This window comes from Lissotriton helveticus, chromosome 11 (assembly GCF_964261635.1).
Source record: "Lissotriton helveticus chromosome 11, aLisHel1.1, whole genome shotgun sequence".
Lineage (NCBI taxonomy): Eukaryota > Metazoa > Chordata > Amphibia > Caudata > Salamandridae > Lissotriton > Lissotriton helveticus.
Window position 1 is genome coordinate 982,272,178 of NC_136072.1, and position 12,596 is coordinate 982,284,773.

At 50.4% G+C, this 12,596-nt stretch overlaps 1 protein-coding gene across 3 annotated transcripts in view; it reads right to left on the reverse strand.

Annotated features, from left to right (window-relative positions):
• The window catches only part of KIAA1671 (KIAA1671 ortholog), a 996,223-nt gene that overhangs the window by 212,904 nt on the left and 770,723 nt on the right, over nt 1-12,596 (reverse strand). The gene's annotated exons all lie outside the window — the stretch shown is intronic.

The following is a 12,596-nucleotide window of genomic DNA, read 5'->3' on the forward strand; positions in this document are numbered from 1 at the left end:
ACTCTAGCTCTTGCGCCTCCTGATCTCCCAGCACCGGGGTCGAAACTGCTGCCAGGTATCCCTCTATCGCATCATTATCGCTAATTGGGCGGGCTGTATAGAATTCCGTGTAGTAATCAGCAAATGCCTTGGTGATGCGAGCGTCTGTGTTGTGTGTTGAGTGTCTGTGTTGTGACAATCTACAATGTTCACCCTCTGGCCTGTTGTTCCTTCTTACTGAGCCAGGACAGTAGTTTCCCGGCCTTGTCCCCAACCTCAAAGGCGATGTAACATCGCCAGTCTGTGCTTCGTGGCATTATCCATAGCTATCTCTCTGAATTCCAGTCTCACGTTGTCAAGCTTCCGGGCTAGCGTAGGGTCCATATCAAGTATTGTCTGTCTTTCAATACTTAGTATCAGTCATTCTATTTCAAGTGATTTGACCCTTTCTTTCTTTTCCCACACGAGTCTGGTTTGAACCTCATCTTGCAGTACAGCCTTCTAGGCCTCCCACCCCTTCACTCCGGAAAGGGCAGAGTTTTAATTTTCAAGAAAATGTATTTCAGTATCCCCCATATTCCCCTAAGTACCTTACCATTTCGCAAGTCCCAAGCATTGAGGCGCCACCCTGCGCAATGGTCAGGGCCCTGGGTCACCAGTTGTACCATGAGCGGAAAGTGGTCAGATAAACCCCTTGCCAAATATTCAGCTTGCCCCACCTCACTTATTTCGTTCCCAGGAACAAAGACATCGTCTAACCTGGAGTATGCACTGTGTGCTCCAGAACAGTAACAGTACTGCCTATCTTGTGGATGCCGTAGTCGCATTAAGTCAGAGGGTACTAGCAAATCAGGACAAAGGGTAGGAATCAATGAGCCCCCATTTCTTCTGGAGCGGTCAAGCAATGGATTCATGACCTCACTGAAATCACCCCCTATCACGTGAAGGGTTGAAGGTGTTTTGAGCAGAATATCCACGATCTTGCTAAATGTGGGCGCTTGAGTCTGGGCAGTGCATATGTGCATATCAAGGTTATGTCTCTCCTTCTCCATTTTCCTGTGACTCTCACATATCGTCCCATGGGATCTAGCCATTGGCATAACGCCCAAAAGATGGGAGTTCTTTTGATTAATATGATCATGCCCTGTGACCCGGTGGAATAGTCTGCATGCGCCAGTACTGTATAAGCACCCGGCCAAGAAACTTGCACTGTGTGCCCTGCAGAAAATGTCTCCTGAAGCATCACTATGTCTGGGTGCAACCTCTAAATAAATTGTATCAAGATGCCCTTATTGCCTCATCTCTACTGCAGCAAATCAATATGGAAGGCTTTGTTCAAGAAAGATACAGCACAGCAGCAATCTCCTACCTCGAACAGAGGGACAAACCGAGGGACATGCTTCATTCTGCTAACACATCTGCATCATTGGGAGTATGAAAAGCAAAGAAGGTCTTTACAGGTTCGTAAAGGAGTGCACTGAAAACTGAACACCTATAAAAGCCTTTCAATATGCCTCAAACTTGCTCTAGAGGTTAATTGCGTAGTTCAGACGTCATATTCAAATGTCTTCTCTCTAGTAAACACCACCAAAAGAGAATACTTTACTTTAAAGGATGTGGTTAAAGGGGAAGCAGGCCCTCCTGTTTCTGAAATGATAGCAAAAAATCTTAACCTATTTGTTTTCCATTTTAGAGTCCAATATAGAGCAAACTCAACCCACAGGGTTGAAATACTGTACAAACAAGCACTGGCAAAGTCAATAGGTCGTCTGCATGATATTTTGGCTTTGTAAATGTTTCAGCCACGTTGCAGATATGCACAGCTGCATGGCTGAGTATGGGGGAACAAAACGCTATGACCTGGCTAGCAATACTGTGTCATATTGCTTTTTTCCTTTGTTGCAGGAGGAAGGCTTGGTGGAAGGTAACACGGAAGGCAGGTGAAGAAAAAAAAGCACTAGGAGACTGACGCGGCCAGCGGTTATGGCTGTGTAAGCAAAACGGACACCAGCGTGAGAGGGGCAATCAATACTGGCAACAGGAGGGAAAGCGAGAGCGGTCAAGCAACGGAGCCAAGGAAAACATGGGGCTGGTGGGGTAAGCAACCAGGGCAATGGAAGAAGGGAGAGTCTGTGGGGGCAAGAAGTCAGACAACGGAGTAGGGAGAAGTACACGAGGGATAAGCTGAAAAAGACACACTGATACACTGCCTAAACACAAAGAAAAGAGCACTCCCTACAAAAATGATCAACGGAAGGATACACGTAATCGATCCCCCAGGGAAGGGACAAACAAACGAAGAGGAAGAAAGCCTATGGCAGTTGACAAATGAGCAGTAAGCAAATGAGAATGACAATAAAGCCAAAACAATGTTAAGCAATGGGCGGTCTCTAAGCCCACTGAGAGAAAATAAAAGGTCTTGAAGAGTAAGCACATGCACAGTCTAGACAAGACCTGAAGCACAAGTTACTACATGTGTAACGATGCATCTGTAAGATACATTTGTTAGTGATAGATTCCTTACCTTAGAATATCCCCAGGCGTCACAGGATCCGGAAAGTTTTGCTAGAAGTACCCCTGCGCGTCAGTAGGTGGTGTCCTGCGGCGTCGCTGGCATCAAAAGTGCCGAGATGACGTCACGGAGACTACTTAGGCGCCACCCATGCGTGCTGACGTCAGTTCTGTACACGTCTTACCGCACCAGGAACACAGAGCCATGCAAGAAACTGACCACTGGTGCCAAGAAACTAGGGCCCTGAAAAGAGGATGACCTTAACCCTAGTAATCAGTTCGCAGAACGGGGAGGATGGGTGGGGCGGTAAGGAATCTACCACTAACTAATGTCTCTTACAGATATATTGTTACACAAGTAGTAACTTGAGCAACTGAAAGAGACATGTTAGTGATAGATTCCTTACCTTAGAATACATACCCCAGCAATACCAACCCGGTGGTGGGTCTGCAAACAAAATTACACCAGGAAGTCACGGAGAACAGAAGGGCCAAAGTAGCCGTCTCTCTGGAAAGGACTGTCAAGGCAGTAATGCTTGGTAACGTGTGCAGCAAGACCCACATAGCTGCCTGACAAATGTCCTGCAAGGGAACGCCGTGTCCCAAGGCAGTAGTGGCTGCAGTTGCCCTGGTTGAATGGGCATGCAGCCCAACAGGAGGCTCCTTCTTAGCCAACGAGTAGCAGGCCTTAATGCAGAGGACGACCCACCAAGAGATGGTCCGTTTGAGCACGGCCCAAACTTTTTTTTTTATGCCCACGTAGCCAACAAAGAGCTGGTCATCCACCTGGAACTGTTGTGGAGAAGGTAGAAGGAGAGCGCACGTTTTGGGTCAAGACGGTGAAACCTCTCTTCATCTCTGGAAGGATGCGGAGGCGGAAAGAAGGTGGGCAAAGTGATGGTCTGCCCGATTTGGAAGGGCGTGACAACCTTTGGCAAGAAAGAAGGACGGGTCCTCAGAACCACCTTGTCCAGATGAACGGAAAGGAGGTTTAGAAGAAAGAGCCTGGAGCTCACTCACTCTTCTGGCAGAGGTGATGGCAACCAGGAAAGCAGTCTTTAAGGTGAGAAGACGCAAAGGACAGTTATGAAGGGGCTCGAAGGGAGCGCACATCAGAAACGTCAAGACAAGATTCAAGTCCCATTGAGGCATGATGGACGGCACGGCAGGGAACATGTGTCTAATGCCTTTCAGAAAACAGTTAACAACCAGGGACTTAAAAAGAAAAGGCTGATCAGGAAGCCGTAGAAAGGATGAGATGGCAGAAAGATAACCTTTGATAGTGCCCAGAGCAGAGCCCTGCCGGGCCAAGGAAATAAGGAAAAGAATAACTTCAGAAAGAGGGGCAGAAAGGGGATCCACAGACTTGGCTGTACACCACGCCACAAACATGTCCACCTGCAGGCGTATACACTTTTCGTGGAGGGACGCCTGGCTGCCAGAATGACATCAGAGACTTAGGGAGGAAGATCGAAAGCAGTCAACTGTCGCCGCTCAATCTCCACGCATAGAGGTGGAGACTGGACAGGTTCGGGTGGAGGACTGTCCCCTGCTGCTGCGACAGAAGATCCTCCCGAAGAGGCAGCGAGATCGGGGGATCGATCGCCATGCTGAGTAGCTCGGGATACCAATATCTTCGTGCCCAATCCGGAGCCACAAGTATGACTTGGGCCCGGTCGCGTCGAATCTTCTTCAGCACTCTGGGCAGAAGTGGTATAGGCGGAAAGGCGTACACAGACCGCAGCTCCACTCACGATGGAAAGCGTCATCGAGCGAGTGCCGCCTTGAAAATTCCAGCACGCAGAACTGATGACATTGCGCGTTCTCTTCGGTGGCGAATAGATCTAACCAAGGCTCTCCCCACTGCCGAAAGAGACCTTGCACCATGTCCGAGTTCAGACGCCATTCGGGATCCATCAAGCAACGACGGCTGAGTTAGTATACCTAGGCGTTCAGAGAACCTGCCAGGTGTTGAACCAACAGGGTTATGCTCTGCTGTTCCAGCCATGTCCAGAGATAAAGTGCTTCCCTACAAAGGGTCCATGACCCCACCCCTCCATGTTTTGTTGCAGTACCACATGGCGGTGGTGTTGTCCGTTAACACCTGCACCACACTTCACCGGACAGAGGGAAGGAATGCCTTCAGTCCCAGTCGGATCGCCAAAAGCTCCAAAAGGTTGATATGGAGTCTGGACTCCACCGGAGACCAGAGGCCTCTGATTTCCACCTCTCCCAAGTGGCCACCCCATCCCAGGAGGGAAGCGTCCGTCACCACTGGGTGCTCTGGTTAGGGAAGGGAGAGGGATGTGCCATTGACCCAATCGCGATCCGTGAGCCACCACTGCAATTGTCGTGCAGTGCCCTCCGAGATCTGGACGTGATCGAACATGTTGCCCCGGTGCTCTGCCCACTGGAACTTCAGGTCCCACTGCAGAGCCCTCATATGCCACCTGGCAAGTGGTACTAGTAGGATGCAGGAGGCCATCAGGCCCAGGAGCCGGAGGGTCATCCTGACTGAAACCCAGGATAGAGGCTGAAAGATCGGAATCATAGCCTGAATATCCTGGACTCTCTGTTCAGGAGGACAAATAAACCACGTCGAATCCAGAGCCGCTCCGATGAAAGGGAGCTTCTGAGAGGGACTCAGGTGCGACTTCGGCACATTGACGGAGAACCCCACCAAATGCAGGAGGTCGGCCGTAGTCTGGAGGTGGGTGACAACTGCCTGGGGCGAGCCCGCCCTCAACAACCAGTCGTCGAGGTAGGGGAAGACTGACACCCCTGACCTGCCCAGATGAGCTGTGAACACCGCCATCACTTTCGTGAACACCTGAGGGGCACTGGAAAGGCCGAAGGGGAGCACAGCAAACTGAAAATGCTCCCGGCCTACCATGAACCGCAGGTAATGTCGGTGGGCCGTTAGGACGGGATGTGAAAATATGCGTCCTTCAAGTCCAACGCTACCATCCAGTCTCCAGTGTCGAGGGCAGCCAGGACCTGAGCCAGAGTCAGCATCTTGAATTTTTCCTTCCGGAGGAAGCGATTGACGTTCCGAAGGTCCAAGATGGGCGCAGGCCCCCCTTGTCTTTCTTGGGGACTAGAAAGTAGTGGGAATAACAACCACTCCCAACGTCCGACCCAGGAACGCACTCGATGGCCCCCTTGGCCAAGATGGCCAGGACTTCCTGCTGGAGAAGCACCAAGTGATCCCCGACAAGGGGTGGCATGGCTGGAGGGAAGGACTGATAGGGAAGGGAATAACCCCCGCGGATGATCTGCAACATCTACTTGTCCGATGTAATATCGCGCCAGTGGTGGAGGTGGTGGCGGCAGATCCTGCCACCCACCGGCGTGGTGTGCTCCACAAAGCTCAGATTAGGAAGGTTTGGAGGTAGAAGCAGTGGGGGCGGAAGTGGACTGACCCCACGCTGATTCTCAGACCTGCCCCTGCGGAAGCCGCGTCCGCGCTGAGCCTGGTTCTGCGCAGGCTTGCTGAAGGAACATGTCTGAGCGCCCCTGCCGTGTCCATGAAAGGAACGAAAACCAGGAGTGGCCGGGCTCTTTGTAAACAGACCCAATGACTTGGTCGTGGCCCACAAGCCTTATCGCCAAACAGGCGAGTGCTATCAAAGTGCATGTCCGGGAGCGAACTCTGGACATCGGGCAAGAACCTAGTAGAACGCAACCAGGCGTGGCGACGCAGTGCCACAGTTGTAGAAATCGCCCTGTCCGAGTTCGCAGTGTCCAAACCACCCCGAATGGCGAACTTAGCTGCATCCTTACCCTCAGCAACCGCTTGGGAAAAAAGAGCCTGAACTTCCTCAGGACACTGAGGCAAGACCTGAGCCTTGGTATCCCACACCGCATGCGAATAGCGGCCTAATAGGCAGGCGGTGTTCACCGACCGCAGCCCCAAGCTGGCCAAGGAGAACAACCGCTTAACGAACTGTTCCAGCTTCTTAGAGTCCTTATCCGGCCGAGCCGTGGGAAAGCACTCTGCGACGTTGAGGCTTGGATAACCAGACTCTCAGGCGTCAGATGGGTGGTGAGGGTCACCAGGCGGCAGGCGGCACTACAGGGGCCGCCTGGGCCGGCCGTGACCAAGTACCCAACATGACGTCGGTGAGGGCGTCATTGAAGGGAAGCAGCGGCTCCGACGAGGGAGGCGCCGTCTGGAGCACCTCAGTGAAAAAGTTAGTCTTGAGGGCCACCGTAGTGAGGTCTAGGTTGAGGACCTCAGCAGCCCGACGGAGCACCATTGTGTAGGAAGCGACCTCCTCCATCGTGGGTGGAGGAGAGGCAAACCTCGGGTGAGAAGAGACATCAAGGTCGCCTCCGTCCTCCAGATCATCCACCCAGTCGTGCTTGGAGTCACACTGATGGTTAAGAGGGTCCTCGGACCCCTCCCAATCATCCTCCACCTCTATTGCCAGAGGAGTCGGCGGCGGAGCCGGAGCCGTAGGAGGGACGAACAGCGTCGGAAACAGCGCCGTGAACGGCACCAGCCGGGGCTGGGCCGGCGCAGTCTCCCAATGCAGATCCCAGGCAGGAATGAAATGATCCTGGAACTGGGGCAACAGCGGAACGAACGTCACCCATTGCAGCGCCGAGGGCGGCGCTGGGACCGGAGTCGGCATTGCCTGACTGTGCGGCACCGGAGCCAACGGCATAGGATCCTGTGGCGCCGAAGCTGGATCCGCCGGCGGAGAGCCAACAGGATCTGGACACGGGACGGCGGGGCCCGAAGACGCACCGGCGGGAGCCCACGGCCTACAAAGGCGGTCCATGGTGGCAAGAAACTCTAGCACCTGTTTGGGAGTCGCTGACGGACCCGGGAAAGGTGGGTAGACCGCAGGGCTCCCAGGCTCCAGGGGAGCCGCAGGGGCAGAACCCCTGTCCCCCTCGTCCGCATCCGAGGACCGACAGGGGGAACTCGGAGAGCGAACACGCTTCTTAGACTTCTTTTTATGTTGTCGCTTACCGGAATCCGAGGGCAAAGACTTGGAGCCCGAGGAGCGACTACTGCGGCCCCACGAGCGGTCCCGGGAACGGTCCCTGGACTCGGAGCGGCGTCGGGGCGAGAGCCGGACCTCCAGTAGCTTCCTGCGCCGCTCCCTCAAGGCCTTCGGGGCCATAGCCCGACAGTCCCCGGAGTCGTGGTCGGTTTCCAGGCAGTAGAGGCAAACATCATGGGGGTCCGCCACCGACATAATGCAACGTCAGGCCCCACAGGACTTAAAGCCAGGTATCCCTATGTGCACCAGGAGAAAACAAGCATTTACAATGCAATGGTCTCGGCATCGTTAAAGTTAGAGCTATTGGCATTGCTCATTACATTTTTATTTATGTTTTGGTTTTTTAAAACATAAATAAATGGCATTGTCATTTACGATGCCAATAGCTTAATCGCTCGCAAATGCAAGACCTATTGCATTTGCACCAACACCAAGCCACACACACAAACATGGGCGTCCGCAGAGGGGAGCAAGGGGGGGCACTTGCCCCCCCTGGATCACCCGGCCTGCAATGTCTGGTGCTGAGTCAATCGGAACTTTTAATTTTGTGAGCAGGCACAGGCAGGCCTCTTTTTTGTATAATTTTAGGCCAGCAGGCAGCAGCACCAAATCCCTATGACATCATGTCGGCAGACGGAGAGTGCTGCGCCACCTATCTTACGCTGCCAAGTACCGCGCCCCCGCGTAAAGTCTCACACAGCCCCAACCCCCACAGTGCAGTGGTGTTTGTTTCCAGGGCCGTGACGCAGGAATTCGGGAAAACGACTGCTGAGCTGACCGGCAAGATTACAGCAATTGAAGGTCCGGGCTTGCCTGCTCCCACAGCTTGAAGTTGAAAGTAAGTGAGTCATAGCATGTCCTTACAAGTTGCGGGCTATAATATCTGATTTTGCAGCTAGGTGACGAGTCCGACCGACGTGACGTTTTTGAACCCCTTGGACTGCTCACCTGCCTCTCCCTTCGCACTGCGCAGTTAGGTTTATCAGTCAACAGTCAGTCTTTGTCCCATACATTCCACTCTATACAGCCTAATGAATATTACCCCAATAGTTGTTTCTTCCTCTCTCCACTTAATGTTATAATGTTGGTCTTCTTTAAGACTGTAACTTTTCTCCTTTCACTTCACTACCCAATCCATCAACATCCCCTTCGTAAAAGCAAGGGGATAACTCCTGCAAGCAACAAGCAATTGGACTTAATGTTAAATCTGGATACGCCTCGCTGATGGTTTGTTGATGGGGTCTATCTTTATTGCCAGTGGAGGACAGTGTACTGATCTACCCAAGGTTGCTGTACTTATTGTCACTGTTTGTACACTGGGTGTATTTTCCAAATGCCAATAAACGAAAGTTTAAAAAAAAATATATGAATATCACCTCAACTATGCATCCATTCTCTTGCATATAACCAACCACCACTCAAGGCATCAGCACTGCTAGACCTCAGCAGCACTGACAGTCACACACGATTATGCAGCCGAGGTTGTTAGGCGTCCATCTTTTTTATGATCTGTGTAACTAGATGGTTTATTAGTTTCAGGGTTTTATAGCCATGGGCATTTGGAATCACGTACTTTTCATAAATGCAGATGTGTGCACTGGCACTGCATGGTCTTTTGCTTTGCCTCGCTTTGCAGGTTGTGCAGGCTTGTGCTCTATTTCTTTCAGTGCATTGCATAATGTGCACTGTGAAGCATTGTTTCTACTTGTGTTTTTCACAGAACAATGTGTTTGCCCGTGCATTGTACGACATTATGCACTTGGAAACTCTACCTTTTTTGCAACTGTACATTGCACAACATTGTGCAATGTGGACTTGCGTCCATTGAATGGCCCTTTGAATTGCACAGCCTTTTGCATTTTGCCCATTGCAATGCTCATTGTGTTCATCACCTTTGCCTGTTGTGCAGCTGTGTGCACTGCAGGGTCTGTGCATTTCTGGTCTTCCTATGCTGTACAGCTCTGTCCTGTGTTGTAAACCACTGTGTTGTACAGTTAAATTGCATGCATGTGGACATGTATGTGGTAGTGTGTACATTATATAATCCTGGGCTCCTCGATCCATTGTGTGCTACATAGCCATGTGCAACGTTTTTTTACATGTACTTTGTAATTAGATGTTTATTTCATTATGCATTTCCAAATTATTCACTTCCAGCCAAGAAAATTATTTTTCCCTGTTAGTGTTTGCTTTTTGTAGGAGGTTCTTACTGTTTTTTCAGACAGAATATTACTATTGTCTAGTGCATAATTTGAATTGAGTTGCTTCCAGGCGTTTATAGCGTGATACAATTGGATTGCATCTAAAGGCAGTGCGAGTTTTTTTTAGTGGAAGAGTATGGCGTATGCTGCTCCTCCTGTGCCCCAGTTTTTCTTGTGCCCCACCTGGCACACATCATGTCGGAGGATGGTAATGACGTTAACATTTTGCCCCCCCCCCTGGAAAAAATTCTGCGGACGCCCATGCACACAAAGCCACCCACACACACACACAAACAGAGCCACCCACACAGAGCCACTCACAGAGTCATTTACATAGAGCCACACACACACACACACACACACAGAGCCACACACACAGAGCCAAACACACACACACACACAGAGCCAAACACACAGAGCCACACACACACAAAGACAGCCACACACAGGGAACAGAGGCCAGAAAATACGCTCACAACGAGGGAACAGAGGCCAGAAAAAACACTCACAACGAGGGAACAGAGGCCAGAAAAAAACGCCCACAACGAGGGAACAGAGGCCAGAAAAAACTCACAACGAGGGAACAGGGAGCAGGAAAGCAAGCACAACGAGGGAACAAGGGGGCAGGAAAGCAAGCACAACGAGGGAACAGGGGGCAGAAAAGCAAGCACAACGAGGGAACAGGAAGCAGGAAAGCAAGCACAACGAGGGAACAGGGGCAGAAAAGCAAGCACAACGAGGGAACGAGGGAACAGGGGGCAGAAAAGCAAGCACAACGAGGGAACAGGGTTATTAATGGGGGGCTTGAAACGGGTCTCCATCTGACTTTGTTTTGTGCCCTGGCACAGGCGGTCAGTTTTTTCCACACTGCAGTGACAGCAGGCACATCGATGTACACTGCTCACTTCTCACTAGTGGAGAAGTTACGGCATGACGTCATGCCAGGTGAGCGTTGCTGGGGAAGGGAAAACCTTTAAAGAGAGCAATTTTCTCTCTGTGGATTTCCCTTCTCTTTTTGAAACTCAGGTGCAGCTACATTGTCGTGGTGTCACCAGAGATTTAAGTGGAAGCTTTTTCAAAATGATATACAAGCCATAGTTGCTGCTTATTTAGCTTATGTAACAACCATTGACAAAGCCAATAGTCCTGACTTGTTGTAGATATGATGTTACTTGTTTTATCATATATCTGGATGCAATGACAGAAACAGCAAAATACAAGTCGGGCGGCACACTATGCTAGCGCATATTTTTAGTTTAAGAGTTTTAAGCCACGCCCTTAATTGCATTGACCACGCCCCTTTGAGAGACCCAGAGTTTGTTTCCCACTTAAAGCTCTGCGTTTGCATGGTAGTTTTGTAAGGTGGTACAGCAATGTGTAGCGCGGTTTGTAAGTGCGGATGCAACGCAGGCTTCACGCACTGCTCCTGTGTCTGGTTGCGCTTTCTTGCCCAAGAGCGATACTAAATCACAAAGGCGTCAGATGAAACTACCTGCCTCAGCCAGCTCCTGTGGTGAGACACAGCACAACATTTATTTTTCGAATAAAACATTCTGAGCAGCCCGTGTGTTTTGTTGGAGTGGCTGTCCCCGGGGGCGGAAGTGACTCGCGAGAAATAGCTGAAGTGTGTTATGAAAAAGCGAGCAGCCGTTACCTCAGTAAGGGTTTCCTTTTCAGACAAGGCGAGCCCACCGCGGAGAGGCTGAATCGAGTTACAAGTACACTGTAATGCACCTCACAAGCCAGACGAGTGGGTATAGAAATGATTCCTCATGAGAGCCAGAGAGGAGGTTTTTCCAGATTGAATATAATCGGCCAGCCCTACCCTGAGTCTGAAAGCCTGTAAAGCAGTGCCTGGCATCGTAAAGCCTTTGTCGTGGTGGGATTCGTGGCTTTAAAAACACAAGCAGCACCACCATGTTTCTCAGAGGTGAAGCAGAAATGCCTCGGAGAAACCAGCGTCATGTTTGGGATTGAGGGGCGTGTTTTCTTTCTCTCCTCTTCCCGTTGGCTGGAATGTAAAATTCCAGCCAATGGGAAGAGGAGAGAAAGAAAACAGAAAGAAACGAAAAAAACACCCCTCAATCCCAAAAAGACGGGGTTTTAACGGACAGACGCCTCTCTCGTCCAATGGCTTGCCTCCGTTTAGGAAGCCAGCCAATGGAGAAGAGGGGCGGGTTCAAGCCCCACTCTAGGAGACAAAGTCTCGGAGCGAGACTGCGCAAGCGCAGCCTACAGTCTGAGACCTAAAAAGGAGACAAAAGTCTCAAAAGAGTAGTCAAAAAGTGACTAAGATGCATGCTCTTTCCGGATCTGCGCTTGCTGGCACAGAAAAAGAAAGAACTGACATCAGCGCGCATGGGTGGCGCCCAAGTAGTCTCCGTGACGTCATCTCTGCGCTTACCACGCCAGTGACAGACACGGAGCCGGAGACACCACCTACTGACGCGCAGGGGTACTGCTAGCAAAACTTTCTGGATCCAGTCTGTAGCCTGGGGAAATTCGAAGGTAAGGAATCTATCACTAACGTGTCTCTTTAAGATATGACATATTACAAACAGATACTGAATAAATAAATAAAAAATTAGAGGGCTTGAGTTTGGCAACCCTTTCTTAAATATGAACATAAGTCCCAGAGGGAAAAAAGAAACAAATATTGAAGACATTACCGTTTTAAAGGGCTTATTTTTTTTTGGCAAACCTTTTGTAAAGGGGAGTCCAAGCCCCAGAGGGAAAACATTTTTGGATTTTCCAGTTCCATATCCACTATTTTATAATATTTTAAGGTACACAAAATCAAGCATTTAAAAAAAATATAATAAACCGTCTCATCTTGAAATATTAAACTTTTGTATGTTCTGGACGGAGGAACTTGACTCAGACCATATTT